Consider the following 21,534-nt stretch of genomic DNA (forward strand, 5'->3'; position numbering starts at 1 on the left):
TTCAAAATATAACATGATCCCCCGAACTTGAGAACCAAATGTATTTCAAGGTTCACAAAAAATGCAAGATTTCTATTTGCATGAAAAAATTAGGCAAGATTATTTGTGGGCTGGATTGGGGGGCTGAATTCTGAGCGTTAGAAAAATGGAAATACCACTCCACTGTGTCTCTCAGCAACAACCTCAGCCTAAGGGGTGAGATGTCCTCCTTATGTAGGCAGAGAAGTTCTGGCCTAAACCATTCCCTCCAAATATCTTCATTCATATATTTGTCTTTACTCTCACCTTTTACAAACCCCACCACGTGCAGCATCTTAATGTCTTCACGTTAGGGAAGTTTGATGGTTCTTTCACCAACCTCTTCTTGTTCTTCTTGTCACCTTTGGTCACGTCTTTTCAGCTTATTTCAAGGCTAGTTTGAGACTGAGTGCCCTCCACCCTTTTCCCCATTGGAAAACAGTCTGAGAAGAGACACACAAGATGTCCATGAGTCCTTACGGTTGGTTCGACCTGAGTCTTTCACACTGGCTCATGAGAAAACAGCTCATTTTATTTGCTTGGTCTACCATCCAGGATTGCTATAAGGGTCAAATAAAATGTTTGTAAACTGAAATATATAAAAAGCTCTATGCAAGACTGACAAATACTGCCACATATTATTCTGGAGGAATGCCAAGAAGAGGCAGCCACAACGACTCTAAGTGCACAGCGTCCCCTGGAGTTGTGCAGTGCACAACTGTACGCAGCAGCCCTGGTGTTAGGTAAATGTGTTGTCCTCATGGGTTGATTTAAGAGGCCTAAGCCATAAGGGTTAAGGGAAGAATAAGAACAGTAGAAAGCAAAAATAAGAAAGAAAGAAGACATGGAGAAAAGAGGCTGGGGTCTGGGCGTGGTGTCTCACACCTGTAATCCCAGAACTTTGAGAGGCAGAGGTGGGTAGATGGCCTGAGCCCAGGAGTTTGAGATCAGCCTGGGCAACATGGCGAAATTCAATCTCTACAAAAATTGGCTGGGCATGGTGGTATGCGCCTGTGATCCTAGCTACTTGGGAGGCTGAAATGGGAGGTCAAGGCTGCAGTGAGTTGTGATTGTACCACTGCACTCCGGCCTGGGCAACAGAGTGAGACCCTGTCTCAAAAAAAAAAAAAAGAGGCTGGGGATGTGGTGTAATGTCCAGACACATGTGTGTGCATGTTCGCAGACAAAGATCTAGAAGGATATACACAAACCCTTAACACCCCTGGATCATGGGGTGGGGTATGATTTTAACTTTTTGCTTTGTTTTGTTTGTGCTTTTTGTTTTTTTGAGACAAGGTCTTTCTCTATTTCCCAGGCTGGAGTGCAATTGTATGATCATAGCTCACTGCAGCCTCAAACTCTTGCACTCAAGTGATCCTGCCAGCTCAATTTCCTGAGTAGCTCAGACTACAGGCATGCACCACCACACCTGGCTAATTTTTAATTTTTTTTTTGTACAGACATGGTCTCACTGTGTGGCCAGGCTGGTCTCGAACTCCTGGCCTCAAGTGATCCTCCTACTTCGGCCTCCAAAAATGGAGGATTACAGGTGTGAACCACCACACCTAGCCTTATTTTAATTTTTCAACCACAACTTTTATATTTTTCAAGAAGCAATAACAAAAGAAGAAGCTGAGGTGTGGACAAAAGAGTCCACTAAATCCTGGCTAGGGAGAGAGGATGTAGGAGGAAAACACACAGAGTTGCATACTTCAATGTCAGACTGACATCCCCATCATACTTCGTCATCCACACGTAGGTTCAAGAGACAAGGGCTAGTGATGAGGGGGAGAAACCAAAAAGAATCAATAGACTCAAGCCAGTGGAATACTGCCCATGGCTGTTGTTGAGTTAGACACTGCTTACTTCCTCTGGCTTTTGGGTTTCATGTTCAGGTGACTGCAGAAGCCAAAGCAATGAGTAACATTACTAACTGAATGAATGTAGATGGACAAGAAGATCTCATAGGTTAGATGATTGCAAAATGTTCCCTTTGGGGGAGTACAGGGGAAGTATAAGAGCAAGGGTAATCTAAGAGTGAGGAGCGTCATCAATAGATTTTTTGATCAACATATATGATGGATACCAAGAGCCCTCAGAAAGAGTGGGCATATCACAAAGGACTAGAAGTCTATTTGCTCTAATAACCAAAACATCTAGGGATATCCTAACCCCGCTTTATTCAACACATCCTGCCCACACCTCATCTGGGTACCATTCAACACTTTGGTTCCACCCACATCCTTAAAAAGTTAAAAATACACATATTTTTATGTAACGGCCTCTTTTGCTGCATGTTACAGTTTCATGCTTATTACTGAAAAACTTGGAGCAGGAAAGCTGGAGACCAATTTGATTGCTTCACCAAATAGCGCCATTTGTTGCTCTTCAGAAGCAGTAGGTTTGTGGAAATAACTGTAGAAAACATCTCAGGACTGTAGCTCATTGTTGAACCATGACTCACCACATTGCCTTCCATGTGTGAAGAACTCAGTACTTTTTCTAAGGGCTTTCTGGCCTCTCATGTTGCTTTAAACTTGGAGCAATCCTGAAAGACAAGGTCGGTAATTCATGCCGATTTGAGAAACATCACAACTGAGGTCCTCCCCATGGTTGTAATTAGTGAGAGGCAGAGTTGAAACAAGAACCCAAGATTCTGAATTTTGTTTTGTTTTCTTTTTTTTCTTTTTTTTTTTTTTGAGACAGCTTCTTGCTCTGTCACCCAGGCTAGGGTGCAGTGGGATGATCATAGCTAACTGCAGCCTCAAACTCCCGAGCTCAGGTGATCTTCCCACCTCACTCTCCTGAGTACCTGGTACTACCAAGGTGTACCACTACTCCTGGTTAGTGTGTGTGTGTGTTTGTGTGTGTGAAGACGGGGTTTCACTATGTTGCCCAGGCTGGTCTTGAACTCCTGGTCTCAAGTGATCCACCTGCCTTGGCCTCTGCAAGTGCTGGGATTCCAGGCATGAGCCACAGAACCCTGCCTGAAATTTTTATCTAGCGTAGTTGAATGGTTAGGAGCACAGGCTCTGAGTCAAGCCACTTAGGTGTGATTCTAACATCGCCCCACACTGGTTAGTTGTGTGTTCACAAGCAAAGTATTCAGCTACTTTGTGATTCAGTTTCCTCATTTTAAAAATGGGATGTTGCAAGTTAAACTGTGTTCCTCCAAAAGAAGTGTTCAAGTCCTGACATGAGTTATCTGTGAATGTGACCTTATTTGAAAGTAGGGTCTTTGTGGATGAAATCAAGTTAAGATGAGGTCATGCTGCATTATGGTAGATCTTAACCCAGTGACGACATGCTTATAAAAAGAAGTAGTTTAGGCTGGGCGCGGTGGCTCACACCTGTAATCCCAGCACTTTGGGAGGCCAAGGCAGGTGGATTACGAGGTCAGGAATTCAAGACCAGCCTGGCCAAGATGGTGAAACCCATTCTCTACTAAAAATACAAAAAATTAGCTGGGCGTGGTGGTGGGCACCTGTAATCCCAGCTACTCAGGAGGCTGAGGCAGGGAATTACTTGAACCCGGGAGGCAGAGGTTGCAGTGAGCCAAGATCGTGCCACTGCACTCCAGCCTAGGCAACAGAGCAAAATTCCATCTCAAAAAAAAAGAGGTAGTTTTGTATACAGACATACAGAGAAGAGACTTCCAGAAAATACACAGGCAGAGGGGAGGAGGTCAGGTGATGATGGAGGCAGAGACTGGAATGATGCAGCTGCAAGCCAAGCAATGCCAAGGCCTGCCAACAAACACTGAAGGCCAGAACAAGGCAAAAGAAAAAGTTATAGAGAGTAGGGCCCTACACCTTGATTTCTGACTCCTGAAGAGTGAAAGAATAAACTGCTGTTGCTCTGAGCCAGCTGGTTTGCAGTAATTTGTTATGGCAGGCCTAGGAGACGAACGCATGGGATAATCACATTTCCTGCCTTTGGGAGATCATGTTATTCTTCAATACTTTTGTTCTCCTTCTTGACAAGATGATACACTCTTGCCTATTAGATTTCATACTTGGCTATATTTTTTGCTTTTGCCAATGAAATGTTGGTGGAAGTGAGATGTGCCACTTCCAAGGAGAAGTTTTATGAGCCTCACGTGGTTCTGTCATCTTATCTTTCCCCCCTCCTAGGAGACACCCAATCCTCAGATAGGGGCTGCTCCTTCAGCCTGGATTTCCAGATGATGATAACACGGAGCACAGTTGAGGCTGACCTATTATGAGCATTAACATGAGCAAAAAATAAATGTCTGTTGTTATAAGCCGCTGACATTTGGGAATGTTTGTTACAGAAGCATAACTTAGCCTAAAGTGACTGATTTACTACCTCATAAAATGTTATGAGCACTCGATATCATGATGCTTGTAAAATACAATGCTGGACATATTAATATTATTTAAGCACCATTACTATCTTCTTAACTCCAACAGGGCATTGCAATCACTGAGTGTCTATTATGTGTCTGGATAACGTATTTGGTTCAGGGATGGGCATGTGACTAGTGTTGGATGAATTTACCATCATTCTTGGCATTTCCCTGGAATACTCTTTTTGGAAGAAAGGAAAGTGTGACCTGTGTTCCTAGCTGGTTTCTAGCTGTGACATATGCTTGACATCGGTGAGGAGTATCTTTTCCACTCTAAGGAGAGAATCTAGCAGAAAATGAAGACAGCACATAGAATAGAAGATGCTAGAGTTAGAGAAAGAGGAGGAGCAAAAAGGAGTCCTGCTGACATCATTTAAGCCCCTTGGATCCAGCCATGCTGTCAGAGGCACCCTAGGACTTCCAGTTACATCAGCCAATACTTCGCCATTTTTCCTAAACTGCTTTCAGTTGGGCTTCTATTAACAGACAGTCTTGACCATTGGAGAACCATCCCAATTCCCTGCCACCAGTTGCTTGTTCTTTAAGGGCGGGGGCTCATTCATTGTTATCTTTTCTGCAGCTCTCAGCATAGTGAATGGCATATATGGGAGTGCACTGTGTTTGGAAATTTATGCAGAACGTTTAGGCACTTAAGGAGAATATTGGTCTCCATATAAACACAGCCCACAGAGGAATTTGTAACTTATGCTACAGAACTGTCCTCAGGAGTTAACAGATAATGAATATTTTAAAAATTATTATTTGTAAAAATCTGAATACTTAAGAAGAAAAGCTTAAAATTAAGAGAAATAATCACGTACAAAGCTTTTCTAAAAAATCTGTCTAACCTCTCTGAATCTGTTTCTTCATCTATCAAATGGGATAATATTAACAACTTTTCCATCTACCTGGGCACCCAATGATATGATACTTGCAAAATGTGCACAGATTTTTATGGCAACTTGTACAGTGCCAAACAAAAAGTAGCCACTGTTTTTTGTTTTTGTTTTTGTTTTTTTTTGAGACAGAGTCTTGCTCTGTCGCCCAGGCTGGAGTGCAGTGGCGCAATCTCGGCTCACTGCAAGCTCCGCCTCCCGGGTTCATGCCATTCTCCTGCCTCAGCCTCTCCGAGTAGCTGGGACTACAGGCGCCCGCCACCACGCCCGGCTAATTTTTTTTTTTGGTATTTTTAGTAGAGACGGGGTTTCACCGTGGTCTCGATATCCTGACCTCGTGATCCGCCCGCCTCGGCCTCCCAAAGTGCTGGGATTACAAGCGTGAGCCACTGCGCCCGGCCGCCACTGTTATCACACATTCACAGCTAAAAACACACTATTCAGACTGAACACGTCTTGCTGAATGTATTAGTCCATTTTCACACTGCTATAAATAAATACCCAAGACTGGGTAATTTATAAAGAAAACAGGTTTAATTGACTCAGTTCCACATGGTTGGAGAGGCCTCAGGAAACTTACAATCATGATGGAAGGCGAAGGGGCAGCAAGAACCTTCTTCACGTGGCGGCAGGAGAGAGAAGAACATGCGAGAGTGCTAGAAAAACCTTTTGTAAAACCATCAGATATTGTGAGACTTCACTCACTATCATGAGAACAGCATGGGGAGACCGCCCCCATAATCCAATCACTTCCCCCCCTCAACATGTGGGGATTAAAATTCAAGATGAGATTTGGGTGAGGACACAATATCACTGAACTCTCTGGGGACAAAGAATTGGGGTAATGGGGTGATTCCACTTGAGACCTGAAGGCTTTTTCTACTGGTATAAGCAAAAGACCCAATTTATCACAGCAAATAAGCACATTAATGTTAACATTAACCATAAGAGAAGATTGGCAAAAATCAAGATAAAATATGGACGGGGAGCCAGACTCCCAGAAATCACAAGAAGCCACCTACTAGACTGACAACAAAGAGTTAAATGCAGCAGACCTGGAAGCCAAACACACAAAACAGAACACACAGGCAACTGTGGTGAGAGCACACAGGCAGGCAGTGGGACCACAGCCACCCCTCCCTGGTATGGATACAGTTAGAGCAGTCTGAAAGACTTGGAACATTTTCCCATGGCAAACATTCTTTTTCTCTCCCACTTGGACATTCCCCTTCCATCCTCGCTCTTTTGTGATCAACATCCCATACAGCAGCCATGAAGATCCTTAAAAAACAAAAACAAAATCCTATTTCTGCATTGCCTAAAGCTTCTGACGGTTTCTTATCACAGTTAGAATCACATCCCAACTCCTTACTGTGGTCTATGAAGCTCCAAGTCATCTGGCCCCTGCCACATCACCAACTTTCCTTTGCCTAACCTGGCGGCCACACTGGCTTCTCCCCAGTTCTTCAGACCCAGCAGCTCCATCCTGTCTCAAGACCTTTGTGCTTGCTGTTCCACCTGCCGGGATGTACTGAACCGAGAGCCTGCACTGCTCATTTCTTTCTGTCATTTAGATCTCACTCAGTGCCACCTCTGTGAGGCCTTCTCTGACCACCTGATTTATTGATTTATTGACCCAAGTTTATTTTTATAGAGATGAGATCTCACTATGTTGCCCAGACTGGTCTCAAACTCGTGGGCTCAAGCGATCCTCCTTCCTCAGCCTCCTGAAGTGTTGAGATTGCAGGCATGAGCCACCGCACCCGGCTCCTGACCACTTGATTTAATATTGTCATCCCTTACATCAGTCTATCTTATTTCTAGTTTTATGTCAATAATCCCTGCTTGACATTATGGCCTTGTTATATGTGTATATACACAGACACATATATGTACATACGTGTACGTATGTATGTATACACATACACATAATATACATGTGCATGTATGCATATTTTTCCCAAAACTAAAAATCATGTTTCATGAATACAATGTTGGGCCTGTGTTCTTGTCTCACACACTGCTGTATCCTCAATGCCTGGAAGTGTCTGGCCCACAGTAAATTCTCAATAAATATTTATGAAATGAGAGAGTAAACTTTTCCCAGTCTCTACTCATGCTTGATTTCTGTGTCTGCAGTCCTTGCTTCTCCTTATTTGTCTAATTTAGTATCAATGGATCCCAGGATTGGAAAGGATCTTGTCATATCTGTTCTCCCACTCTTAAGCAGGACTACGCTTGAACCATTTCTGAGAGAAAAGAGTCTTCCCAGTTGATAGACAGGCTGAGTGGTGCAAGACCCACCAGAGAGGAAGTTTCATTGATGTTGTTAATATTTCTGTGCTTTGCTAAGTAGAAACTAGAAGAAAGTCTTATTATGTGACAAGTATAACTAGTAGGTTTCAATCCCAGTGCCAACTCTGACAGATTAGTGTTATCTGCCTGAAGTCATGTGTTGAGGAATTGTAGGCTCCTATGAGCTAATTAAAAAAAAAAAACCCAAGATTCATTAACAGGGTCTGTGTGGGCATAGGACAAAGGATATAAAAGTGGTGGCATTATATATTTTCAGCTCATAAAAACACAAAGTTTTCTTTTGACCAATGTCTAGGCCATCTATGATTCACTTTGGTGATGTCATCACTAAAAAAATGAGGATGAGAGAGCTGGGTCACTGCTGTCTCTATACCCCGGGATAAAGCACCGTAACTGTCTCTTACTTCCCTAATAATCTACAAACGCACTCGAATGTGTCTCATAACTTCCCAAACAGAAATTTCAAGTGAAGTCTGTAATTGAATATCTGATGGACGAGTCAAGAAAAATCACCTAAGACAAGTGACAAATAAACACCCATCCATGAAAATTACATTCCTACTTGAAATAATAGATTCTAGGTCTCTGAGAATGTTTTTGAAGGTCAGGCCTTCATGTATAGGTTGATATGTCTTTTCTTGGACTTCATATCATCAGTCTCTTCCTATACATATCAACCTGGAAGTTGTTTGGGTGATTCAAACTCAGCATGCCCAAAACAAAATTCAATTGTATTTTTTTGTTCCTGCAAAACTCAAAAGCTGTGTTACTTCCTGTCTTCCCTATTCATCCAGTAAATATTTCCTTAGTGCCTTTCTATGTGCCATGTACCATTCTAGGCAAGGGGCCATGGAAGTGAACAGTACAGTGGAGGTCCCTGCTCTTACAGACAAGATTACCAGATTATACAATGCAGGAGGCAGCAATTGCATTGTGTTCTTTGTGATTAGTGTCCTCGGAGTTGCACAACATACTGACCCTTCTCATGGAGCATAACTTCTAGATGGGAATATAGGAAATAAGTGTGTGTATAATAAGAAGAAACAATCCTTTCAGATAGTGATAAGCATTATGCAGAAAATAAAGGGATAAGTAGAGAGCATTGGGCCACATTGGATGGGGGTGGGGGAGCCAGAGAAGGAAAAACATCTTTGAAGAAATGACCGGAACAGACTTGAATCATGACAAGGAATCAGTCATGTGAAGATCGGGCAGACCATTTGCCACAGAGAAATCTACAGGTGCAATATCTGGAAGGTGGCAAGAAGCCAGATTGGTAGAGAAACAGACTGGAGAGGCCTTGGTTGAAGGTAATGAATCAGAGAACATTGGCAGGAGATGAGGCCTGAAAGCAGGGACCACATCAGGATGGAATGGGGAGTCCTTAGTGAGGAATTTGGCTTCTATTCTAAGCCTATGGGAAGCCATGGGGGGTCTTGGGCAGAGAGTTGCAGGATCACTGTCTCAGCTGGCATCTCCATTCACCCAGTTGCCCAACCTTGAAACTTAGTTCCCTCTCTTTCATTGGAGTGGTCAACAAGCCCTGCTTATGCCCTCCCTTAAATGGCTCCCAAATTATCCCCTTTCATTTTAACCCCAGTGCCCTGGTTCTTTCTCACCTGAAATTTCCCAGGATGTCTTCCTGCCCCAGCCTCTCCCAGGACCCTCTTTGGCATTGCCACCCATACTAAGGCCCTTAAAGCCCCCTGCCTAGAAATTTCAGCTGGGTCTCCACTGCCCACTGGGTGAGCTTCAAATCTGAGCATCACTCACACCTTCTTGCCTCTCTCCCATCCCTAACACACCTTATACTTCTAGGTTCACTGAAGTCCTTGCTTTGTATAAAACTTTATTATGATTATTTTTTTTTTGAGACAGGGTCTTACTCTGTCATCCAGGGTGGAGTGCAGTGGTGTTATCATGGCTTACGGGAGCCTCAACTTCCTGGACTCAGGTGATTCTCCCATCTCAGCCTCCCAAGTAGCTGGGACTACAGGGGCACGCCACCAAGCCTGGCTAATGTTTTGCATTTCTTTGTAGACGCAGGTTCTCGCCATGTTTCTCAGGCTATTCTCAAACTCCTGAACTCAAGTGATCCTCCTGCCTCAGATTTCCAAAGTGTTGGTATTACAGGTATGAGCCTCCATACCTGGCCAGAAACATTCTTTATGTGTTCGTATTTATAGGTGCTCCTCCATCTCCCTGGAATGCCATTCTTTATGCTGCCTGTTCAGAAAAGACTTCTCTGATTTCATCATGCGGATCTTTGTGTTGACACAGAAATTGGTATATGTCTGTGGAGGCACTTGTCAAGTTGAGATCAGAGTTCTCTAGGCAGAGGCCAATACCCTCACTCTCCAAAGCTCCTGAAAGCAGAGATCATGGCTTGTATCTGTGAGACTGGCAGGGACGGGCAGATGCCCAAGAAATACTGAACCGAAGAAAGCCATTCCATGACCCACAGAGACCCCTGCAGAGAGAAAGGAGGACACATACCATTTTCTATGGTGTCTGGGAGTGACCATCCTGGGTACAGCATCCAGCAGTCTGTCCAAGATGATCAGCTGCCCATATGGAGTCCAGGCAAGTAGGTGATGCTGCCTCTCTTCCTTGGCATCTCCAGAACCCATCAAGTTTAATCAGCCTGTAACAACAACACAAAAAGGACTAGATAATTAATAAACAGTCACCAGGCCACTTGTCAAGTCAAGCTAATGACAAGGTTAGTTTAACAGCACACATCTGGGTAGAGTGATACTAGCATCGTGTAGCTGCCTGTTCCCACCATCCAAAAAGGAGAGTTAAGCAAGTCTGTGGTCATTCATATGATCAGATCCTGGAGGGACCCCAAATCCATACATGAGAAGCAACTCAACAAAGCAGGCAGTGGAACTCAGAATGCTAATCTACACTCTTAAATTTCTGCCTTTTTTCTTTTTTACAACCTACATAAAACATCATCTAGAGCTCAGAGTGAATGCTTATTGGTAAATGATGATTACATAGATTATAATAATAGTCAATATTTACTCAGTAAGAGCCTGGACAGAATGATAAAAATGAAAATAAGCTGCCTAAACTCAATATACTTAAATCTAACGGGGCAGGAGATATGTAATACAGAGTGTTACAGCCTGAAAAGGATCCCAGAGAAAATCTACTCAAAACCTGCTTGTTTAGAGATGGGGAAACTGAGGCTCAGATAGAGAAAGAGACTGGCCTATGGTCACTCAACTTGCTGGCAACAAGATAAAGACTAGAACTTAGGCACATAAGTAACCTCAGTACAAGGTGGGAGGAGCAAAGGGCCACCTGGCAGGGAAGGAACATGAGAACCAGGCCAAGAAGGTGGAGAGATTTATTCCATTCAGAAGGAGGAGGTTACTGGGAAGAAGAAGCGTGTGAACAGGGCCTTGAAGGGTGGACAGGATTCCGATCAGTTTCAGGGAGGATACTCCAGGGCAGAGGGACTGGTGATCAAAGCACAGGAGAAGCAGAGAAAAGGCCAGTTCTGGGGATCCCAGGAATGTGCTCCACGTGTGAGCTGGCCAGATGAGCTGATGCACAGAGGCACACCTCAATTTCCCACCCTAACCATCATCATCTCTGGCTTGGACCTTTTCTTCCCTTTTGGCCATTATGGTACATTCTTCCCCTTCCAGCCCGTGTGATCTTTTAAAAACATAAATTAGGTCACACAATTCTCCTGATTAAAATTCCCAAATGCTTTTCACTATGCTTAGCGTAAAATCCCAATTTTTTTCATCGCCTATGATATTCTATGTAAAATGCCATCTCTGAGCGTTGACTCAGCTTACACCAGGCTCTCTTCAGTCACAACATTCTTCCCTCCAAATCTTTCTGTTCCTCAGATTTGCAAAGCTCATTCTCATCTCATGTCTCTGCACACACTGTTTCCTGTGCATGCAAATCTTTACCTATAGACCTTTACGGGGTGGCTCCTTCTGAGTTCGGCTCAAAGATCACCCGTTAATGAAGCTATTCCTCAGGTGGCATAGACTTCCCCTTTCCTGCCTCCTGTCACTCTGTGGGGACGTTGTGCTGTTTTATTTTCTTCATGGAATTTGCTGAGCTAAAACTCAAATCCATTAACTACTTCAGGACAATCATTATTCAATAAGTTGGACTGGAGAAATTCATTACCCACATGAAAAAAAATTAAAATTAGGTCCCTACCTCATACTATATGCCAAAATCCCCAGGCAGATTAACCATGCTAAATATAAAAGGCAAAATATTATTGCTTTTTGGAGAAAATGCATAAAAATGTCTTTATGACTGCTGGGTGGGAACAATTTTCTTATGCAAGACCAATAATAATAATGGTAATAGTAAATAACTACAGAGTAAAAGATTAACAAACATGACTACATTAAAATTAAGAACTTCCATTCATCAGAAAAAAAAGAGTTAAAAAAATCCACAAACTGGGAGAATATAATTTCCAGACAATCAATCAATAATCAGTCAATAAAAGTTTAATTATTAGAATACTTACAGATCTCTTGAAAATTAAGATATTAAAAAATAATTCAGTCAGGAGTGGTGGCTCATGCCTGTAATCCCAGCACTTTGGGAGGCCCAAGGTGGGCAGGTCAGGAGGTCAAGAGATCAAAACCATCCTGGCCAACATGGTGAAACCCCAACTCTACTAAAAATACAAAAATTAACTGGGCGTGGTGGCACGCACCTGTAATCTCAGCTACTCAGGAGCCTGAGGCAGGAGAATCACTTGAACCCGGGAGGCGGAGGTTGCAGTGAGCCGAGATCATGCCACTGTACTCCAGCCTGGCAACAGAACGGGACTCTGTCTCAAAATAAATAAATAAATTAATTAATTAAATAAAATAAAAATAATTCAATAGAAAATGGGCAAAAGACAAAGTGACACAATAGAAACTTCACCAAGGAGGAAAAGTGATTGAAAACTGGAGAAGTTTACCACGAGTGCTCAACCCTAGTGGGAAAGAGGGAAAGATAAATGATCGTCATCGTGAAAATCACTCATTTTTGTACCACTAGATTGGCAAAACGTTAATAAAATCTGGCAATGTCAAGTTTTGGTGAGGATGTAAAGCAGCAGGAACTCAAATATCAGCATGGGACTATATGTTAAAATAACTACTTCAGTAACACAATTTAGCATCATTGTATAAAGTTAGAAAGGGTCATATGATAAGACCTAAAAATTTAACTCTTGGTCTCTACTTAGAGAAACCGTTGCAGGTATGTTCCACAGGACATGTCTATCAATATTTGCAACAGCTTTGTTTAAAATTGCTCAAACAGGAACTCACCTAAATGTCCATACACAGATGGTTAAATAAATGATGAATGCTCATAAAATGGAATACTACTCAGCAGCAGCAGTGAATAAGCTACAGGTAACACGCCAAGGAGGATGAACTCCAGACATAAAACTGAATTTTAAAAAAATGCAGAAGAAAACACAAGAAATAATCCTGCTTTTATAAAATACACAGAGAAGGAAAACTAAAAATATACGGATTTTGAAATATATACACATGCAGTAAAACTATAAAGAAAAGCAAGTCTGAGCACGGTGGCTCACACCTGTAATCCCAGCACTTTGGGAGGCTGAGACAAGAGGATCTCTTGAGCCCAGGAGTTCAAGACCCACTTGGGCAACAAAGGCTACAAAAAAATAAAAAATAAAATAGGTAGGCATGGTGGCATGCAACTGTGGTCCCAGCTACTCAGGAGGCTGAGGTGAGAGGATTACTTGAGCCAGAGAGGTCGATGCCGTAGCGAGCCATGTTCGCGCTGCTGCACTGCAGCCTAGACAACAGAGCGAGACCCTGTCTCAAAGAAAAGAAAAAGAAAGAAAATATTTATTTTTCAAAATTAGAAGAAATAAAGTGACATAAGAGATTGGTCTCACAATAATATGAAGGGGAAGAAAGTAGGAGAGTAGGCATGAAACAAATGTGGCCAGGAGTTACCAGCTGCTGAAGCTGGGTGATGAGCACTTGGGAACCCATCAAGTATTTTCTCTACTTTCACATGGGCTGAACTTTCCCACCATTTAAAATGTTCTCTATTTATTTTTAAGTGTGTGTGTGTGTGTCTGAAGGGGTGTACATATTTTGATTTTTTTTTGAGATAAAGTCTTACTCTGTTGCCCAAGCTGGAGTGCAGTGGTGTAATCTCAGTTCACTGCACTCAACTCACCTCCACCTCCTTAGTTTAAGTGATTCTCCTGCCTCAGCCTCCCAAGTAACTGGGACTACAGGTGTGTGCCACCACACCTGGCTGATTTTTGTATTTTTAGTAGAGACAGGGTTTCACCATATTGGCCAGGCTTGTCTCGAACTCCTAGATTCAAGTGATTCACCTGCCTTGGCCTCCGAAAGTGCTGGGATTACAGGCATGAGCCACTGCACCTGACCCATATTTTGATTACTTTTATGAGAGTGGAACGAGATAGAAGAGAAATATACAGAAAACACTACCATATTGGCGATGTTCTATTTCTTAATTTGAGTGGCAAGTGCATGATTTTTTTCCTTTTATTATGTTTCAGCACCTACAGAGGTACTGCATGTATACAATATGTAATACCTGCTTTATAATTTTTTAAAAGGGCAGTGAAGCAGCGGAGAGATACAAAGCAAGCGTGTGAGATGATTTGGCCTAGCCCTCTCCTCCTAAATTTTAGGGAGCTATAGGCTGCCCCCATTTTAAAGATAAGGAAACTGAGTCTCCAAATGGCTACATGCCTGCTGCAGCCTAGCTGCAGGTGTCTACAGAAGGATAGGGTGGGAGGTGAGGAGAGGCAGGGAGGGACAGTTGCCAGGGAACCAGAGCTCTGGCTCCGGGGCATGGGTCAATCTCGAAAGAGGGCCATCTGGGACATGGACTGCGGGAACACTGACCAGAGCTCTCAGGACACATGTGACTGAGGCCTCAGATGTGGGCACCATTCCCACATGGATCGGCTCCATTTTTGCTTGTTCTTTGGACATGAAACTAGAATCCTCCAGCCTGTGAGTGAGCCTGCGAGCATGATGTCACCAGTGGGTCTGAGCAGCAGGTGGAAACAGCCAAGCTAACTTAGCATGCTACCAAAACAAAGTCCTGTCATAGTGGTTAGCAGCTCAGCTCACAGAGGATTCTGTAAAGGAGAATGACCATGTTATAAACACCCAGCTCCTATTCCGCCTGCCCCAGAAACACCAGCTTAGTAACTGTTGCACGTGTGTGCACAGATAGCCCTGCTTCCTCACCCTTCCTCTCCTGGTTTGTAATCGCACTCACAAAGGCCCACACCAATGACTTGAAGCATCCTATCGGCAGTCACAAAGGCAAAGGAACTCCAGGTTATGGCCACAATTCAGCTTCAGAGCCCCCCCATTGTGCCCAGCCACCGCAGTGGTCTCAGAGCTGTCGGGGGTCTTGCATATCTCATACGTGCAGCAAAGTGGGGGAACAATGTAACAAATTATGGACAAGCTCAGAGCCCAGCCTGTGGAATTCTTCCCTTTGTGAGCCTCCATCACGTGTCAGCTGGGCTGCTGGGCCGAGAGGAGAACGCAGGGGTGGGGGACATCCCAGCAGCAGGAGGCCAGCCCAGCGCTGGGACACTTTTATACTTTTCACACCGAGGAATGTTACCCCTTCACTCCTTCTCTCTCTCTCTCTCTCTCTCTCTTTTATTTACAAGGGAAAAGATTATTCTGACTCTGGTTTTTTTTCTTGGAAATCTAAATATTCTATCTAAATACCAATACTATTTCTTGCTAAATAAAGACCCAAGTAAATTTTTGGAGTCTATTCTCCCAGGAGCCAAATGCAAAAAAAGTTCCAGCAATGTGGACAATCATCTTGGTCCTAACCCTGCCCTTATCTTGACTTCCTGGTGCCTCTATTTCCTCATCTGTAAAGAAAGATACCATTATAGTAAGACTATCTATTTCATATGATTGCCATAGGATTAAATGTCTATAAAGGGCAATACTTGGAACAGAGACAGGCTTCAAACTGTGTGCTGGTGCTGTTATAATTATTATTATTTACAGTGTTATTTTCAGAAATATTCACCCCATGGCCATTTTCACCATTCTGCTTCATCCTCTTTCTTGGCCCTTTCACATCTTAGCAGGTTCTTTATAAGAAGGGCCATTTCTGATGCTTCTTTTGTATCTTAAAGTATCTAGGAGGGGCAGGACACAAGGATTCACGGTAAGAATTGGTTTTCTAACAAATGCTTAAATTCCAAAAGGTGACCTAACAAATCCTAACAAATCCCAAAAGATGACCTGCAAAAGTAGACTCTTTTTTTTTTTAAATCCCTGATGCTGAAATACATTTACCTGATGAGGAGGCTGTTGTAGAGCAACTAAAGTTTCTCTCAAGTTATCTTTCCAAGTTTTGTTAGAAGACCAATATCGTGTTTTCCCAGGATGACAAGAAGAAAGTATTCCTTATGCAAACAATTTGTGAACACATCATTAATCATTTCAGTATTCTAGGTGCAAATTCTTAAGGGTGGCCTTTTCCCTATGGATTTGGGAGGATGGTAGCATTTGGAGGGAGAAAGGGGAAGTGTGGGCAGCCCAGCAGGCTCAGACATTGTGACTTCTGTAGGCTCAGCACAGTTGCTTCCTTCTCTCCTCTATGACTATGGCAGCCATCACCAATCAATCATCCTTAATCAGCCATCACTAATCAATCCTCAGTAATCAGTCATCACTAATCAATCAAGCTACTCTTCTCCATCACACCCTAGTCCAGTCTAAGCTTCATAATCCTTCTCAACACAGTATTCCTGGTAGACATTACCAATCATTTAAAGCTTCTTTATAAAATAAAACTATTTGCCCCTCTGAGTAGAGGGAAGTGGCATGAGTCAACAGGTCTGAAGGTCAGAAGGTCTGAGAGGAGAGATGGGGTCTGACAGTTGGAGAGGCCAGACCATGAGCAAAGATTTCCTGCTGGCTATGCGTAATAGAGACAGGCAGGTAGGATGGTGGAAATTAAGTACGGTCTCAACTATCACATTGTCTGTAAGTAGAGGGGTGTGGGTACCAGGACAGGCTTCAAAGTTAGGGTAGGATTTGTGATCTTGATAGATCCCTGCTGGTTTTAAGCCAAACGGGGTAAACTATAAGTCACTCCATGAGCTATTTAGGTATAATGGTATACATTTCAGGGTGCTCTTAATTGAGATGAAGACAAATATTTTATTGTAAGAATAGTATGTCCCAACAAAATTTGAAGTATCCTTGAATGAAAGCCAGCAAGAGGCACAACCAGGCCTGCAGATAGACCTTCCTTTGCAGGAAACATTGGCAATTCCTCACTTTGCCATCTACACCACATGCAACTCTACCTAAACAGGGAGGGTGATTTTTCAGTCACATGATCAGCTGTCTCCTATATGGTCAGTGTCCATTTCCCTGCACATGACCAGGGACGGGCTGAGGTTTGGAATCCATTCCATGTAGAATATCACTTTGTTTGACTCCCTCAGAAAACGAACAGGCTTTTGCTTCTCTTTCTTCCTCTCTGTCCTCCATGAAGCACCTCCTCACCCTCCATGTTTCATAAGACAGGTCACCTTTACGGTCTCTGAGATGTGCCCAGCCCACAGGTGCTAATCAAAGCCAGAGACCCATCCATAAGGCCAGAGAATCTCAAGTCCAAACTGTATCTTCTGTAACTACAAATGGACCTTTCCCATCCCAAATAAAGCTTCCTTCACTAAAATGGCTTTGATTTCTTGCAGTCTATGTACTCCTTATAGATCCGCATAAGAAACAAAAACCTCTGTAAAAGAAGCAACACCCTGGGGCACGTATATATGCTGGAAACATCAAAATTGTCAGGCAACTTCCCTCTCACCCTCCACACTCCAAGGGAGATTATTAATTGTCCCCAGAGAAGGAGGTCAACTAAAAAGGGAGATACTCAGTTTATATACGAATCCCACAAAAGAAGCCACTGCTTCTCCTCTGTTTTTGCCAAATCAATGTGGGCAAAAAGTCTGAGTGACAGCTCAGAAGCCATCACCTATAGTAAAACACAGCCACCACCCCAACCACTGGGTAAGGATTTTATTTTATTTTAGGAAGGCAAAGATGGCTTTTGTTTGTTTGTTTAGCTTGAAATCGCAAGGTGCGTAAACTTTTCTTTCTTCTTCTCTCCCACAGGGAAGCTTTCACACCACATTTTGTTTCCTGACAAGAGAAGGAGAAATCGTTGGCCTCTGTGTGACATGGAGGGTCCCCCCACCCGCAAGCTTTTGTGTTTGCTGGATCTTGGACAGTACCCTGGCGAAAAGCATTCGGCAAGATTATCCGGCCAGCACAGCCTTCAAGGAATAAATATCTAACACCTTGTTCCCTTTTGCGGTTCAAAAGCCACTGTCACTGGGGTACATAGGCAGTTTTAAAAAAGGCTATAATTCATATGCAAACTAGAGGAGGATTTTCATGATTTCATAATAAAATGTTGAAACGCTTTGATCTGGAGCTGTAAGGAGGTGTGAAACAGTGCCTCCGAAACAGACAGATATTTGTGTAATCATCCTTTATGTATTGCCAGTGCGGAATAATAACATATCAAAGCCCCAACCTACCTCATCTGCCTGGTACAGCCAAGGCATAAATAAAGGGGAACAATGGAATTACTATTACTCACTCTCCGAGAGCCAGCGACATCACTGTATCCTTTATAATTGCTGGCAAGAAGATTAATGTTTTGTTAAATATCAGAGCAAGGTCACAAGGGGGCTTGCAGGCCTGTCTAAACATCTAGTCTTTAAACTCCTTCTCCCTCACTTGCTCTTTTTTGCGGAAATGAACTTGTAGCATTTCCTCTAATTATGGTGATTTTTGCTTCTGAAAGCGGGCCTACATCATCGCTTGACTCTGAACACGCTCACACACACATGCATGCATAGACACACACACACACACACACACACACACACACAAATCTTCCCCAAATGATATTTGGGGACAGGCCCGACTTAACTGCAGCATATGGGCAACGTTGTTATGAGGCGACCTTGGCCTTTTAACCAACGTGGATAATTCATTGCTTGTCGCTGTGGCCTGAAGCACAGGGCTCGTGTTTAAAAGATGAACTTTATTGGGGTCCTCAGGGGGCTCCCTAGCAAAGACTGGTATCATCATTCACTGCACTTCTGTTATGTTTAGCCCATACGCCTGTCCATACAGATGTTTCCAACAGCAAACAGTTCATGACCCAGAAAGAAAAAAATATTTTGGCTTTCCCCAGCTTTCAGCACCTGTTCAAACCAAAGGGACTTCGAAGCTCTTTGCACACATCAGAAGGCTCAGCCAGCAATTGAAGAGAGGCCACCTCATGGCTGGAGCCAACTTTGCAACCTGGTGGCAAACCCAAGCCCCTTCAAGCAGTGACTCTTATTATATTAACTCCTAGAAGAAGTGTTAGCAGGAGACAAATGGCAGATCTCACAGAAAGATCTTTCATTATGTAAAGATCATCACATGCATGTGTCAATTTGTGTCACCACATCAGAAATTAACCCAGATATTTCATGTTCATTCCCCTATCATTAATTCTGTATTGTGGGGGGGGGGAGGGGGGCAATGCCACATCTTTGGTATAGCATTGGACGCTAGTCATTAGCCATTTGTGTAATTTTTGCAGGCCTGAGGTAAACTTTAGAAGTTTTTAAGGATTGAATAATTTCAGAAATGTATCTGGGGTTAGTGGAGGCTCTTTACTTGTTCCCAGAGGTAACAGTGACAACACTTAAAGGGCTTGGGATCAACAAAAAGGTCTTACAAATATGACTAAGTATACAATAGAAAGAACTAAAGGGAAACTCTTACCTCTGTCAGAATTTGAAAGGATGAGAAGCTCTGTAGGTTGCAAAGGAGACACAAGGGCACCTTTCAAAGAGTCTGTTTATCTCACCACTCCATACCTTGCCTGGGCAAAGGGATTTTACATTGCAGCTCTAATGTTAAGCAGATTTGCTTATTTGTTTGTTTTTTGTTCTTGCAGCTCAAGGAGGAATTAAGAAGTAAAAGAGACAGCTTGGAATGAAGGTGGGTGTAAGAGGCAATTGGATGTGAAAGGGCAAATGTCCTGACTTTGGAGACTTGCCTCAGCTTCACTAATCTCAGTAACAGTTGTGGTATAGAGCCATAATTACCATATGTCCGCTTGGCTCAGCATAAAAAGAATAATATTCCACCTACTATAGATGTATGTTCTTCCTGGGTACTGCAGGCCCTCAATAAACATGTGTTGAATCAATAAATGAATGGATGGATCGCCAGTTGACTTGGATGGATGAATGGACAGATGCCTAGATAAGTGGCTGGATGGATGGGTGGATGGATGGATGGATGGATGGAAGAATGGGTAGAGGATGGATGGGTAAATGGATGAATGAATGGGTGGATGTGTGGGTGGATGTGTAGATAGATGGATAGATGATTGGGTGCCTAGCTAATTGGCTGCATGAATGGGTGAGTGAATGGAAGGATGGATGATTTTAGAGAGTTAATGCAAAGTAAACCAGACAAGTAATCACTCAACTATGCCAGAGTTTGGCAAACCATGACCCATAGTCCAAGTTTGGCCCACCACATTTTTTTGTAAATTAAGCTTTATTAGAACACAGCTATGATGATTATTTAGGTTCGTTTGCTTTCATGATCCAAGGCAGAGTTGAAGTATTGCAACGGAAGAAGTATGGCCTGCAAAGCCTAAATTACTTACTGTTTCTTTACAGAATAAGGTAACTAACCACTGAGCCACACTATTACTAGACTTTCTGAGTCCACACTACTTCTTTTCCTTGTTTTCTTTGTTTTATTGATAAAACAAACAAACAAAAAATATAGACAGTAAAACCAAATACACTCTTTCAACTTGTATAAACTCTCATAAACCTGCTGGGTGATACATAACTAAATAAGAATATTTTGGTAGAACAATGGCAGTAAACCAAGGCAACTGCTTCATCTGTGCCTCATTCAAAGAAATGATTATCTTTTCCAATGCAGGACAAAGAAAAGCCTAGGTGATAAATTTTTTGATAGCCTGCAAGGTGCATACAAAATGTATTCTGTACTTTATGTGGAAGTTAAGGAAATTTTTCAGGGGCTAATTTTGAGCACATTATTAATTTTGCACCTTATTACATTCACTTTACAATCTAAGAAGCTTTTCTTGTGATACCTTGGAACCTTATAACCTCAGCTAATATATATGACAGGTGAGGTTATTAATCCTCACCCCATTGTGCATGTCGAATATTCTCTTCCTGCTGGGCTGGAAGGATTATCTTACTGTGCTTCCCATGTTCTGGGAGGAGCAATACAACAGCTGCTAAGATAAGATGAATTTAACTTTATGCTCTTTAGGTCAGTAATGAACACAGAGCAAAGGCAGAAGGATCAAAAGAACACGTGGGGTTTTCCAAGAAAGCAGAACTACTAGAAGCTACCACATGGAAAGTAGCTTGAGATGTCCATACTTTAGACAACAACACTGCATGAACTTGGCAAAGATCCACAAGCAGGAGGGGCAATGGGGGGAATAGGGGTTGAAGGCAGATATGTTGGGAAAGCAGACATGAGTTGTTGTATTCTATTTGTAATGGTCATATCCTATATAATACAATGTTGTCACTGCTTTTTCCATTTCAGTGCAAGAAACTTGCTAACCGTCAGGTAACTGCAACCTGACTTCCATTAACAAAATGTCAGTGTAGAGTAGGCAGGTTCTTTGATGGCCTCCAGTGGTCCCCACCTCCTATTAATTATGCCCTTGTTTAAGCCCCTTTCCTTGAACGTGAGCTGAACCTAGTGACTTGCTTACAATAAATAGAATATCACAGAAGTGATAAGATGTTTTTTCTGAGGGTGGGTTACAAAAGATGGCAAT

The 21,534-nt window shown here is 42.8% G+C and overlaps 1 long non-coding RNA gene across 1 annotated transcript; it reads right to left on the reverse strand.

The window, feature by feature from the left end:
* Nucleotides 1-387: 387 nt before the first annotated feature.
* On the reverse strand, nucleotides 388-9,953 carry LOC131382554 (uncharacterized). Its single transcript, XR_009212113.1, has 3 exons — nucleotides 9,749-9,953; nucleotides 2,483-2,566; nucleotides 388-461 (listed from the first exon to the last, which is right to left on the reverse strand). It is a non-coding gene; the product is annotated as an uncharacterized LOC131382554 (long non-coding RNA).
* Nucleotides 9,954-21,534: the final 11,581 nt, after the last annotated feature.

This window comes from Hylobates moloch, unplaced genomic scaffold (genome assembly GCF_009828535.3).
Source record: "Hylobates moloch isolate HMO894 unplaced genomic scaffold, HMol_V3 SCAFFOLD_50, whole genome shotgun sequence".
NCBI lineage: Eukaryota > Metazoa > Chordata > Mammalia > Primates > Hylobatidae > Hylobates > Hylobates moloch.